This window comes from Myotis daubentonii, chromosome 2 (assembly GCF_963259705.1).
Source record: "Myotis daubentonii chromosome 2, mMyoDau2.1, whole genome shotgun sequence".
In the NCBI taxonomy this organism is placed as follows: Eukaryota; Metazoa; Chordata; class Mammalia; order Chiroptera; family Vespertilionidae; genus Myotis; species Myotis daubentonii.
The window spans coordinates 73,870,321-73,885,189 of NC_081841.1; the positions used below are offsets into that span (position 1 = coordinate 73,870,321).

Below are 14,869 nucleotides of genomic sequence, written 5' to 3' on the forward strand. Positions count from 1 at the left end.
AAAAATAATAATAAAAGTAGACAATGGCTCCAGATATTGTTTATGATCCTAGTAATCTTCATGTATTAGATCAAGTTCTTACATCATACTATGAGGTGCAGTCCACACTGATGGAAACTTGGAAGCCACTCATATTTAACTGCAGGTTTCTACCTGTAGATAAAATGTTCCCGTTATCACGAAGTATGAATGTGAAAAAATATTTGAGTTATGTTATTATTTAAATGATATTAATCCAAGGTGGAGACTTATCCAAAGAGCAAATCTATGGAAGAAAATAGGCAATAAGACTGAAGAAAGAGAAACAGAGTTAAGGAAAAAATTAAAAAGACAATTTTCTTCCTCTCCTCAAAAAGAACTGCAAATGTTTAAGTATCATGTTATAAAGTTGCAAGTGTTTTTTTTTTTAATTCAACTATTTCATTTCTTAAGCCAATAATATATGAATACACACAGCTACTAATACAGAATCATCATAAAAGTTCTCACTTATATAGTCCTTACCAGTACCAAACACTGTTAAAAACAATTTACTTAATTAACTCATATCAATACTTATAATAACACTATTTCCTACTGCATTTTACAGTTCTGGAATATTAGCCACAGAGTTTAAGTTACTTTCCAAAGTCATATGATACAAAGTGATAGACTTGAGACACTATCCTGGCACATTTCACCCAAGATTCTGTTCCATTAACTACAAAACCCTCAACTGTAGAATACAAATACAGTGGGGCATGTCCCAACTAACGAGTTTTTCAAGATACGAGCTGTCTCGGACAATTTTTTGCTTTGAGTTACGAGCTAAAATTCGGGTTACGAGCCAGCTTCAGTTACCCCACCGCTAGTTGGCGCAGCGAACGTCACAATGAACGCCACAACATCAGCCCAGCATCACATGTCTCACTCATTCACTTTTTTATTTGACATACGAGTAATTTGAGTTACGAGCTCCGTCACAGAACAAATTAAACTCGTAAGTCAAGGCCCCACTATATGTTGGAATATTTATCTTGGGATCACATACTTCTTAATGTTAAAGATCTACAAAAGTTGAAACACAGTTGTTTGAGTGAATGGCACCATTGCAGTCAGTACCAGAGGCTTTCAAAGTAGCTGGCAGATTCCTAGTGCTCTCTGATTTAGCATACCCAGTGAGCACCAAGGTTCCTTGGTTTTTCCTCTAGAGCAATGTCTAAACCTAAAAATTATTCAGGAGCAAGTGGTGCTCAGTCAAATGGAAAGAGGTCCTTATCTATATATATAAAAGGCTAATATGCAAAGTGTCCCCTAGGGAGTTCGACCAGGAGACCTGGAGTTCGACTGCTTGCTATGACATGCGCTGACCACCAGGAGGCCCCAGCCAGCAGCTGGCAGCCAGCAGCGGGAAGGTCCCAATTGGCCCTGATCACCAGCCAGGCCTAGAAACCCTACCCATGCACGAATTTCGTGCACTGGGCCTCTAGTTTGAAAATAAAAGAGTATTCCAAAACTCAAAGTTGCTCCCTAATACCTATTCCTCAATTATGCCACTGAGATTTAAGTTTCCAGAAGAGATTGAAACCAATTCCTTTTTTTTTTTTAACCTCTTGAGGTTCAATGTGAGAGATACAAATCTCACCAAATATGTAAGAGATATAAAAAAGAATAAAAAAAAATCTTAGGACCTTTACTATCTGGCCTAAAGAAACACCCAGATTATGGAACTGTCTCTCTGCAGTGGGCCAGTTAGGACAGCATCATACAGTATTATAAGGCATGTCCTTTTCATGGCTGTGACTCATTTTCCCATGTATATCTTCCAACTTCCTTTGTTGCTGTTTTCCACACTGGAGGATATGTTTATTAATTTGAGAGAGAGAGAAAAGGAGAAAGAGAAAGAGAGAGAAACATCACTGTGAGAGAGAAGCATTGATCAGTTGCCTCCCATACGTGCCCAGACTGGGGATCATCAAAAGCAACCTAGGTATATGTCCTGATCAGGGATCAAACCTGCAACCTTTTAGTGTATGGAAGCCATCTGTAAGGGTTCCCTTTGGTTTTGACACTATAATTTGAGTTGTCTTTCCAGACATATTGTGAGATATCAGCTTGGGTTTTTTTCACTCATATTTCTCTCTGTACACACAAATACAGTTCTTTTGTTATTCAAATACTTCTTAAAACAGTATCACTAAGACCCTCTAGATTCTTGTGGGGAAGAATCAATTACCTGTGGTTCATACCTTATTTCTTAAATTAAAATATTATCTATAGATTTGGTGGTCATATTTTTTCTGACGCCCCGTAAAATCTTTTGGCATCAGAACCATACTAAGGTGTTTACATACTGACTTCCCGCCAATCACTCCCCCACATTCTCCACCATTCCCACCTAGTCTCAAGCTTTTCAGGCTGTGTTAGAAGTTTTAGTGCACCCGTTCTATCTATGAGGCAGTAAGAGAATATAAGGCAGTTAAAGTAGACTGCAATTTTATTTTATGCTTTTAGTGTTCCTCAATCAGCATTTTTCCAGCTAACTTTGTAATCTCAAACCCTTTGCCCTATAGTCATAATTGAATTAGTGGGACTTCCCAACATTGTTGTTTCACAATCAGTCCAAGCTCACCAGCCCACCTTCCATACAACAAAGACAGTTTACAAGTCTGCTTTGATGTTTGTCAATATAAAACACTGGGACTTTTCCAATCAGACATTTTCTACTCTTCATTCATTCAGGCAACAAGTTTGTAATAGATGCCTCTCTGTACCAGGCTATAGGGCTAGGGTATTAATTTAACAGTAGTTAAAAAAGTTAAACCCTGTCATTAAGTAAATCACAATCTACTAGAGATACAGATTTAAATAATGAACCATAAAAATTATATAATTGCAATTGTAATAAATGTAATAAACACAAATATGTATCAAAGGGGACTTTATTTAGGCTGAGAGATTATAGAAACCAAGAAAATATCAATAGTTTGAAATTTGACAAATGAATGGAGGTTAACGTGATGGAAAGGGAGACATATATCACACAGTAGGAAGTTTAACAAAAATAGTCTGGATTTTTTCCATTTCACTTTCTCAAGTGATGCTTTGACTATAACATCACAGGAATAGCAAGTTTTCCAAATCTGCCTCTTGCACAAATCTTGGTGAATAAGTCCCAACCTAGCACAGAAACCCTGACTTTTTAAAGAGTAACTTCTTTTTCTGAAGAGTTTCAAGTCAACCAAAACTATTATCTTGGTTTTAAAATGAGGCTGCAAGATGACTTTAGACTAATCTGACTGCAGGTAGTGTTCCATTCGACTTGCTGACCTACTGGGAAACTTACAGAATTCACTTGTTTTAAATTATTACTGCCAGCCCCATTGTTTAGGATGAAGTGAAAATAAAAGACATATATTATACATACAACTTAAAAGGAAGATCAACGATACAATCAAAAAAAGGGAAAAGGACCTAAATAGACACTTTTTGAAAGAGGACATACAGAAGGCTGAGAGACATATGAAATCACGCTCAAAGTCACTAATCATCCAAGACATGCAAATCAAAATAACAATGAGATACCATTTCATGCCTGTCAGAATGGCTATCATCAAAAAAACAACAAATGACAGGTACTGGTGAGGATGCGGTGAAAAGGGAACCCTCGTGCACTGCTGGTGGGAATGCAGACTGGTGCAGCCACTGTGGAAGAAAGAATGGAGTTTCCTCAAAAGGTTAAAAATGGAACTCCCATTTGACCCAATAATCCAACTTCTAGGACTATATCCCAAGAAACCAGAAATACCAATCAGAAAGGATATATGCACCCCTTTGTTCATAACACAATTTACCATAGCTAATATTTGGAAACAGCCTAAGTGCCCATCAGCAGATGAGTGGATTAAAAAACAGTGGTACATCTACACAATGGAATATTATGCCACTAAAAAAAGAAGGAACTTTTACCATTTGCAACAGCATGGATGGATATCATTATGCTAAGCGAAATAAGCGAGTCAGAGAAAGATAAATATCAAATGATCTCACTCATATGTGGGATATAATGATCAACATAATTTGATGAACAAGGATAGATCCAGAGACAAATGGTGGTGGGGGGGGGGGGGTGACGGTTAGAGAGCAACCAAAGGACTTGCATATTACCATAACCAATGGACACAGACTGGGACGGTGGGGGCTTGGCCGGGGTGGGAATGGCTAGGAGGGGGGGAGGTCAATCAGGGAAAAGGGAGACATATGAAAATTTTAGAAAATAAATAAATTAAAAATAAATAAAAAAGAAAGACATATATTATGTGGTTTTTTTAAATTTAAAGCACTGTGAAAATATTAGAAATCATTATTATACATACTTGAGTATGCATTCAAAATATAATAATTAACTCTATAAAAACTACTAGAACTTGATGCCTATGTTTATTAAACAAACTATTATGTTTGCCAGCAAAGGTCAACAGCTCTTAATATACCACACTTGGTGGTTAGAATAAGTAGCATGAATCATCTTGTGCTTGGAAATCATTTAAATTGACCATCCATATTCCTACAAAAGGAGTGTGGCCTAAAGATCACACTCATTAAAATATACTTGGGGAGTATATATACAGCAAACTTCTTACCTCCGTATCAGATGTCAGACTTGTGGGTAGAAATCTGCATTTAACTAGCTTCTTGGGTGATTGCTATGCATACTAAAGATTGAAGACCATACTTGCAGTGTTTTTGTTTGTCTGTTTGCAACAGACTGATAACACAGGGATAAGTCATTATTAAATGGATTGATTCAGTTTTTAAAAAATTATAAGCATTTGTAAAATTTTAAGAGAACCTTAGTAATCATCATTTACTTCCTCCTACATAATGGGATGTTTGTGCCTTTGTGTGTATGTTGTGACATCATTAAGGCTTTCACACAAATACCTGTGAGCAAACAAAGCAACTGAACAGCCTCTATATAGATACAATTCTAAGACACAAAACTTTGGAATCCAAAAGTTGTCTGTCTGTTTTTATAAGTCATTTGGCACTTGCATTTATCAATATTTTTATTTGTATTATTTAGAGTACAACATAATATTTTGTATTTATATCATTCTTCTTTGTAATTTTTATAGCTCAGTATATCTAGCTTTACATACTTTGTAAATCTGCTGGAGTGTGACAATATTATAATAGGAAAGTAAAAGTATAAAAAAGAAAACAAACTTTGGCATCTGGGAGATAATATTCATCTCAAAGGTAGGTGCAGTAGGTGATTATTTTGCTTTAAAGAAAAGCCCAGCTAGACATTAGTTAGCTGCTGTGTGTGTGTGTGTGTGTGTGTGTGTGTGTGTGTGTGTGTGTAAAGACTTAAGGTCACTAGGTAACAGTGGTCGGCAAACTGCGGCTCCCGAGACACATGCGGCTCTTTGGCCCCTTGAGTGTGGCTCTTCCTAAACCTTAGGTGTTCCCTAATTAAGTTAATAACAATGTACCTACCTATATAGTTTAAGTTTAAAAAAATTTGGCTTTCAAAAGAAATTTCAAACATTGTACTGTTGATTTTTGGCTCTGTTGACTAATGAGGTTGCCAACCACTGGAATGAGAACACTGAAAAGAGAACCTGAGTGTGCCTCATAACAACATAGTAGGATATTGGACGTTGGTTTGAGGTGTAGAAGTTTGAAAAGCGTTGAATTCTGAAGAAAAGAAAAAAATGGGAAAGGTTTCTAAGGAAAAGAAGACAGGCCCATAATACTGGTATGAGTGCCGGCAAGGGAGAAATTCCTCCTCATGTACAGCTACAGAACATTGGGGTAATAATGAGAATATTACATTTCAAGATGGTATTCTTTTATGCCTTCAGCAAAAGGAGGTTGTAGAAACCAACTGGGTGTGACAATGCTTTGAAAAATGAAGGTACTGAGCCTGGGAGGACAGATAGAGGAGAGCAGTCATCCATGGCAGGTAAGATACACAATGTGGTTCAAAAACATAGGATGGCAACAAATAAGAGTGAAAGGTAATCAGGAGAAATGTAGCCTGCATGGAAGACCTTGGAGATAAGGGGGAGAGACAGAGTTTTCCATGAAATGAAGAGTGGAGCTCAGTTTATTAGGAACTTAATTTGATTGTCAAATGAAACGGTGACCCCAGAAACCTTGAAAATCTGAAATTACCCAGAGGCAACACTTGATTGCATTAGCAAGGAATTTGTGCACTTTATCTGAACTTAATTCATAGAGCCTTAGATGTGAAAAATGTATTCCTTTGTTTCTGACTCACTGTGTTGAACTGAAATAGAAAAATATGAGGCTAGATTAAATACTATTAAGACAAAAATTAAAAAGAAAGGTAATGGAGAAAGAAGGTTTTATTTATTTGTCTTTCTCCTCCACTGAGCTGGGAAGTCTTAAAAACTAGAATGATGTCATGTTAATTTTTGTAACTCTTGCTCCTGGTTCAGTTGGAAGTACATATTTAATATGACTGACTGGATTAATAGGAGGATGGGAGAATTAAAGAAAGAATGAATAAATGAACAAAATAATAAAGTAGAACACAATTCTACTAGAAGCAAGAATGATGTAAAAAAAAAGAAATAACGTATTGAAACAAGAAAGTATAATTATCGAAGCAAAATGCCAAATTTATAGCAGAAGCAAATTTAACCAGTTTATTAATCCCAATGCTGCCACTATTAGCTTCCATTCATGGGGGTTGGGAACCTTTTTCTGCCTACGGTCCTTTGGAGATTTATAACATCATTTGTGGGCCATACAAAATTACCAAGTTAAAAATTAACCTTCTATATTTGGTCAAACATTTAATTAGCGTATCCCTAATGACATGGCAGGGCCAGACCAAGTGATTTCGTGGCCTTTATTACCCAGGGGCCGGATGTTCCCTACCCTGTAATAATGGAGCTTGTGTCTTATCAGGGAGTTGGAGAATAAAATCACATTGTCAGCTTTCTTTCTTTTCCCCTGTGATAAGAACACCAATTTCCACAGGTGTTAAATGAAAACAAAATGGGGCATGTTAAATAATCACAATTTAGAAAGCTTTCCAAACAAGGTATGTCATGCTGACTGAATTCAGAGAACCGAGATATCATTCCAGGCATCTTCAAATAGAAAAGTCCTGCTAACGTGTTGGCTTGTGGGTCCACTGAGTAGCCCTTTACTCTATAAGCCGATTGTCCAATACCCTTAGATACACAGAGTGCCCAATACCCTTTGTCCAATTAGCAACCATTAAGAGGAAGTCCTGAGTCCAAACTCTACCTAGAAGGTGTTATGTCAATCTACCTCAAAGCAAACATTCAAGTAGGTCTTTAGGATGTATAATAGGCTGAGAGAAAGCAGGATGGGAGAGGTGGGAATATTTTTATGATTCATCATTTTCTCTTTCCTGTTAGTATTAAATATAACTGGACCTGATAATTAATTTGAAAATGCCAGAACTTTCAGCATGAAAGGAAGACCAGACCAATTAAGTGACCCTTCTCTGCGCTCTCTGAGCCCAAGATCACTGCTATTGTAGCAATTTTCACACACTTTTGTTACTGATTCCACACATCCACAAGTTGTTCAAAGAAAGGGACTGAAATATCTATCCCCAGAGCAAAGGACAAGGTCTGACCAAATGCAAGAAGTAGGTACTCAGTTCTTGTGTAATTAGTAAGGGAACACATTTTTAAAATATGTTTATTTGGTATATAAAAATTCATTTGTCCCTCAAACAGAATCTGTCCTTTAAAGGTCATTTTATATTTTTAATTTACAATTAGAAATCTCGACATGTTTTGCAAACCTTGAAGGCAAAAATAACAAAATTGGGGAAAAAAATAACCTCAACTCTATTTTTTAAGTGAAAATCAGTAAGAGCATTTAATATTTGGAAATTTTTAAAACAAGTTACTTTAAATATAGGCTAAGGAATTTCAATTTTTAAAATTCCACATGAAGTATACCTATTTTTAGTTTGTATTCCAAGGACATTATATGTTTTCCAAATGGGAATGGTTCATTCCTATTTTGCCTATTCTGTTCTTCTCTCTTAAATAATGAAATGAAGACATGAAAAGAGCAGGGACTTCAAGTATTGAAGTATCTGAGCTCATAGGGCTTCCTGAACCAAAATTTCCACTTTGGAAAATTTACTCTGGTAAAATCTATACTAATAAAAGGGTAAAATGCAAATTGGTTGGGACACCCTTATGCAATGACTGAACAGCAGGCTGCATGGGGTGACCAGGCCAGCAGGCGGGGGGCAGTAAGGGGCAACCAGGCTGGCAGAGGGAGGCAGTGAGGGGCAACCAGGCCGGCAGGGGGGCAGTTATGGGTGATCAGGCCAGCAGACAGAGGCCCTAATGAGGGACAATCAGGCAGGCAGACTGGTGAGCAGTTAGGAGGCAGTGGTCCCAGATTGTGAGAGGGATATCCGACTGCCAGTTTAGTCTCGATCCCTGGAATCAGGCCTAAACCGGCAGTCAGACATCCCCCAAGGGGTCCCAGATAGGAAAGGGTGCAGGCTGGGCTGAGGGGACGCCCCTCCCATGCACAACTTTCATGCACCGGGCCTCTAATCCTATCTAATGAAAGAGAAACATGGAAATTGGCGTACGACCGCTACCCTTCCCATTGGCTAATCAGGGCAATATGCAAATTAACTGAGAGCCAAGATGGCGGCCAACAGCCAGGCAACTTGAAACTAACATGAGGCTTGCTTGCTTCAGTGACGGAGGACTCCAATGTTCCCCGCCTGCCTTGCCAGCCTCTAAGCCTGCAGTTTGAACATTGTAACAAATATAGAAGCTAAACAAAACCCCAGAAACCAGCTTTCAGCGAGCTGGGATCTCAAAGCTGGAGTTGATACAGAGTTTCGATTATAGAACCGAAACAAACCAGATACCTGCTTTCAGGAGCGGAGGCCTAAGAACTGGAGCCTCAGAGCTAAAGCTGGCCCAGAATAAAAAAAATAAAGAAAAAAGGAGCAGTTGGGAGTTTCAGTCCCAGCCTGAAAACAGCCCTCAGTCCCTCACCCAGACTGGCCAGGCACCCCAGTGGGGACCCCCACCCTGATGCAGGACACCCTTCAGGGCAACCCAGCCAGCCCCACCCATGCACCAGGCCTCTATCCTATATAGTAAAAGGGTAATATGCCTCCCAGCACCAGGATCAGCGGAGCCGCAAGGCCTCCCAGCACCGGGATCAGTGTGACAGGGGGCAGCGCCCAAACCCCCTGATTGTCTTGCGGCTCTGTGTGTGACAGGTGGCGGGGCCACAACCTCCCTATCCGCCCTGCTCTGTTCATGACAGGGGAAGGCACCCCAACCCCCTGATCAGCCCTGCTCTGTGCCTGATAGGGGGGAGCTCCCCAACCCCCTGATCGCCCTGCAGCTCTGTGTGTGACAGGGTGCGGCGCCCCCCCACCCCGCCCCCCCACGGGTCCTGCTCTGTGTGTGACGGGGTAGAGCCATAACCTCCCCATTGGCCATGCTCTGAGTGTGAGAGTGGCGGCGCCCCAACCCCCTGATCGGCCCTGCTCTGTGGGTGATAGAGGGCGGCGCCCCAACCCCCTGATCCACCCTGCTCTGTGTGTCACAGGGGGCGGTGCCCCAACTCCCCTATCGGCCCTACTCTGTGAGTGACAGGGGGGAGCTCCCCAACCCCCTGACTGGCCCTGCTCTGTGTGTGACAGGGTACGGAGCCCCAACCCCCGTGATGGGCCCTGCTCTGTGCGTGACAGGGGGTGGCGCCGCAACCTCCCCATCGACCCTGCCTTGAGTGTGACGGGGCGGTGCCCCAACCCCCCAATTGGCCCTACCCTGAGAGTGACTGAGGGTGGCATCGCAACCTCCCAATCTGCCCTGCTCTGTGCATGACAGGGGAAGGCGCCCCAACTCCCCAATCGGCCCTGCTCTGAGCCCCACCAGGGGCTGCACCTAGGGGTTGGGACTGCCCTCTGCCACCCGGGAGCAGGCCTAAGCCAGCAGGTCGTTATCTCCCGAGGGGTCCCAGACTGCGAGAGGGCACAGGCTGGGCTGAGGAACCCCCCCTTTCCCCGAGTGCACAAATTTTTGTGTACCGGGCCTCTAGTAATTATATAAAAGTTCAAGGATATAGTCAGAAGAACATACACTGAAGTATTCTCTCTACAAAACAAAATGTAAGTCTCCGTGAATTGGAGGTAGGTTCATAATACAGCATTACAAAGAATGACATAGTTCAATACACACTGATAAGATATAATCTCCACTGGAACATTAAACAAACAAATAAACAAAAAACGACTGTGGCACAACATTTGCAGTCTAATCCCCTTTCTTTATATATAACTAATGCATGTAAATAAGCAGAAACACTATGTCCTTAGCACTGGTAATGTCTGGGTGCGAGAGTGGCATTGGGTAAGTGTCTTATTAATGGGCAATTCTGACTCTATAAAAGTTTAATTTTTTTACAAAAATTGTAATCATATATTATATGTTTAATTTTTTTAAATTTCAAAGAAAACAATCACCCAGAGAGTATTAAACCTGGATCTGGACCTTTATTCCTACTGACCATTAAATTGCTTTTACTAGTCTGTAGAAATGACACACTGGCAGCTTGCCATTTTTCTTCTTTTCTGCAGCTTCTTAAATTTGGCAGATGCTTTTAATTATGTATGTGTTCAAGTCCCATACCCGAGCTTTGCCATAATTAACAAGTGTGCTGTTGTCCACAGAACTGTGGTCTCTGGGGAGAGAAAAAGATTTTCATTACTTAGTCTGTCCTCAAGGGCCAGCCAAATGGGGACAACTAGTGCCCATGTCTGCTGGTTCCAGGCAGAGTTGAAAATTACTTCAGACTCTTCTTAGGCTGGTAAGTGAATTTTGCTTTATCCAAGTTTTACCATTTTTAAGGAGTTCCCCAAACTCTGCTGCATTTGAGGTATTATTTAAATGTAGGAAGGCTGAGATTCCTTCAATGGAACACCACACACATTCATGGTACTACATTCAGAAGTCAGTGAAGATGAAGAAGATGAAGTTTCAGGAACCTGTATAATCACGCGGGCGTTTATGATACATTCTATGTTTTATGTCTATACCTGCATACAAAATATGTTTAGTGTATGGACGGATATATATGTATAAATTATATATAAGTATAAAAACAGATATTAAAATATAAGACTTAGATTCTTCAAATCAAGAAAACACACTCAAATAGTACTTTTGGCCTCTGAGATTTATGTGGCCTCTGATAAATACTTCCATGTATGTTTTTTGGTAGCCTTGTCCAATACACACCATTCCTTTACTATTTTTTTTCCTAGGCCACAGACTGATTTCACTGAAATTTTGATTGTTTACAGTCAAGGCCTATTTACTCACACACAACTGTAATTTTCTGGGATACAGGAAAGGGGGCCTATATACCTATTAATATTATTGCAGTGAATTATGGTGTTCAAAGTTAGGTAACATGAATGAAAAGTCACCAAATATGAATATGCAGTATCATTTTGCTTTTCTGAGTCTTGCAATAAAATTTAAAAAGTGTGTGCATAATTAATATATTTCATAAAAATAATTTTTATAATTGCTTCATTAGCTAAATTTCACATTTCTCAGTCATAAAAACAATAACAGATTAGAAATAATTAATTCACGATATAAACTTGAATTATAATTCCTAAATTTTCATTATTGAAAACTTCCCCCAAAAGTGTCTATCTTTAACATATTAATTCATTTTAAGCGTATTTTAAATGTATTTTTTAATGGTTCAGTTTGTCTTTGAATGATATGACCTATACCACCATGAACTAGGATTACTTAGAGGGCCACATTTTTTAGCCCATCTACCTACCTACCAGTCCCCATATATCTTTCATGAGGCTAACAATCACTTTCCAAAAGGAATTATGCATGAGCCTGGTCTTATTTAGTTGAAAGTGGAGGGACAGTGATGGAATGATAAAGTTGAAGGTGAAGGAAAGTGGCTAGCTCACAAACATCTACCAGAGATTCACTGATTTCGATATAACTGTTTCTTTCAACATGATGGCGCTGTGGTCATAACATACCCTACACAGCGTCTACCTGTGTGGATGAGAAAGGGGCCACATAAAAATCCTGACAAGCTCAGGGGAGCCCTGCAGGGTGACCTTACAAACTCAGAGACCAAACGTAACCACAAAGGATGATCTGAACATAAAGGTTCCTAACTAAGCGTGAGTCATGGTGGGTAGTCACCTCCTAAGCCAGCAGCTCCCTTGACAAAGGTCAGTCTTTAAGAGAGCCGGTCTACCGTCTTTTTGCATGTAAGAGAACACACCCTTGGAGTGTCATAGTAAACGCTGTTTTTTTTTCTGGACCCCTCAGGGTACAACCTCCGAGCAAAGCAGGAGACCACAGAACCCCTCATTGTTATCCCTATGTGCGGGAAATTAATTCACTATCCTGCACCCACCAATGTAAAAGAAGCATGTGTCTCTCTGTTTTATTCTTTCTCCAGTCCCAGAGATTTCCCCGCTTTGCTTTCTCCTGCCTCCCTAATCTACCACAAATTGATCTCATACAACCTCACTCCTCACCTTACATCTCCTTTGATTCTGATTATAAAATAAGATGAAAACTGCCATTCTCTGGAGCAAAATTGCAATCCTTTGAGATTTTTGCTTCCAGCAGTGTAGTCAGGCAAATGAAATTCAAATAAACTGATACCAATTCTCTACTGGTTTAGACATTTCTTACATCGACACCTGCAGCACTACTTTTGCTGGTTCGGGGACACCAAAGGATGTCCCAAACTTCAGTCTCAAGTACTGTTTTCCTCTTTTTCCTATGCATACAGTACACTTGCTCAGTAATCCTTTCTAAAAACATTCCATTATGCCTACATAGTCAAATACTCAGTCTTCCCAACCACGGCTCCAAAGGATCTGGTCCTTCCCCCACGCATATTATGTCTTAAAGTTAGAGCTTTAGTACTCCTTCCTCCTCAAGTTCATTTTGTTTAGTGGATATCTGCTTTGCCTGGCTACACAACCTAGGTCAGGAACCCCCAGTCCAGTCTAGTCTACCTCAGCCGGTGCTCCTATGTGGACTCGGAACACTAACGTTTCAGGGGTTCCTCCTGGGCCTGAAGGTCTTGGGCACTCTTGCAAACAGTTGCAAATTCTTCCCAGAGGGCAGAGGCAAATTTTCTATATTCCATAAAACAGAAGTTCCTGTGTAACTTGTAATTTTGTTACAAGGAGTAGAAAAGCCATTTTTAAAATCTGGAGGGGATTGATTGGCTATGTAATTGGAAATCCAGTAAAAGTCAACATTACTGTTGCTTGCCTTAGCAATTTAACTGTATCAACAGCTATCCAAGTGTGGTCTGGGGATTTCTAGTGAAGCTGAGACCTTTCTAGGGATCCATAAGATCAAAATTAGTTTTGTAATAATACTGTTCTTTTTTTGGTCTTTTTACTCTCATTGTCTCACTAGTTTACAGGGGAGTTTTCTGGAGGCTGCATGACCTGTGATATCACGACAGAGTGAATGCTCACGTAGATAGAGAACCCAGCCGTCTCCTATCAAGTCAGACATGAGAGTTACAAAAAGATAATACGATGCCCCTTTCTCACTTTATTTTTTTCCTTTTAGAGATTTTTTAAAAATTATTTTTCATGAAATACGTGTTTTCTCACACTCAAATGTTAATCGCCTCTAGAAACAACCTCACAGTCACCTAGAAATAATGTATTATCAGCTACCTGGGCATTCCTTAGTTTAGTAGTCAAGTTGACACACAAAATTAGCCATCACAGTGACTATTATACATTTTATTTTTTATGGTTTCAAAAGAACTTCAAACAAATCTGATCTTCCAATTCCATTATATACCTCTGTTATTTTGAACCATTATTTACCAATTAACCTACTTAGGACTTAGGCCCGTTTTTCTTCCCCAACACCTCTGTCTGTTGAATCACTGAATCCTGCAGATTCTCAGACTTGAAATATCTCTAGTATTTTTCTCTCATCTCCCCACTCCCAGGGCCAGTAGCTTAGCTTTTAATTTGCCTTTAATTAGCTTTTCCGGGAGTACTAGGAATAAGCACTCCTTGGAGGGAACAAATGTGATTATGCCATTCATCTGCTTAAAATAGTTTAATGGCTCCCAATTGCAGGGTAACACACATTGTTCTTAATATGTTATCGGAGAAATTTCTTTTGGTGGACCTTACATACCTTTCTATTGTGAATATTACTATCCTCTATGATATGCAGGTGCTCCATCCTCAGGCCTCTGTACATGAAGTTCTCTCAAATCTACCTCTTTCCTTTGTATGGCTGGCAAAGACCTACTCAGTATTGAAGACTCAGCTCAGAAAACAATTGGTCTTTGGAAAAAAAACCCTGGAATCTGAGGCAAATTTCAGCACTTTCTTATAGTTATCTATTCATATCTTTACTGCAGCACTTACCTCATTTCTATAACATTTTATTTTCTGATCCTTTGGTAGAATACAAGCTTTTGCTAGCAGGAATTTTTATTTGTATTTTATGTCAAGGGGTCTGAGTTAGTGCTTAGTAAATATTGAAAAGAAGTAATAGCAAAGACTATGGACATACCAAACATAAGGCTTAATTCCATTTGGTTCATTTATTTACACCCATACTTCCCCCAGGTGGAATATTAAGAAGGCTTATAAAGACAACAGCATAGGAATAAAACTGTAAACTTTTACTTACAGTACTAAAACTATAATGTAAGACAAATAAGGAAACAGACTGTCAGCCTGAGTGACAGGAGCAGGGCAATGTCAGAGATGAAAAGAGAATGCTTCGATGAGGAGGGGCTAACATAATGTCAATTTCTGCAGAGTTCAAAGAAG

General features: G+C 39.6%; 1 protein-coding gene across 3 annotated transcripts in view; it reads right to left on the reverse strand.

Annotated features, from left to right (window-relative positions):
• KCNC2 (potassium voltage-gated channel subfamily C member 2) overlaps window positions 1–14,869 on the reverse strand; it is a 212,629-nt gene that overhangs the window by 12,516 nt on the left and 185,244 nt on the right. The window lies entirely within an intron of this gene.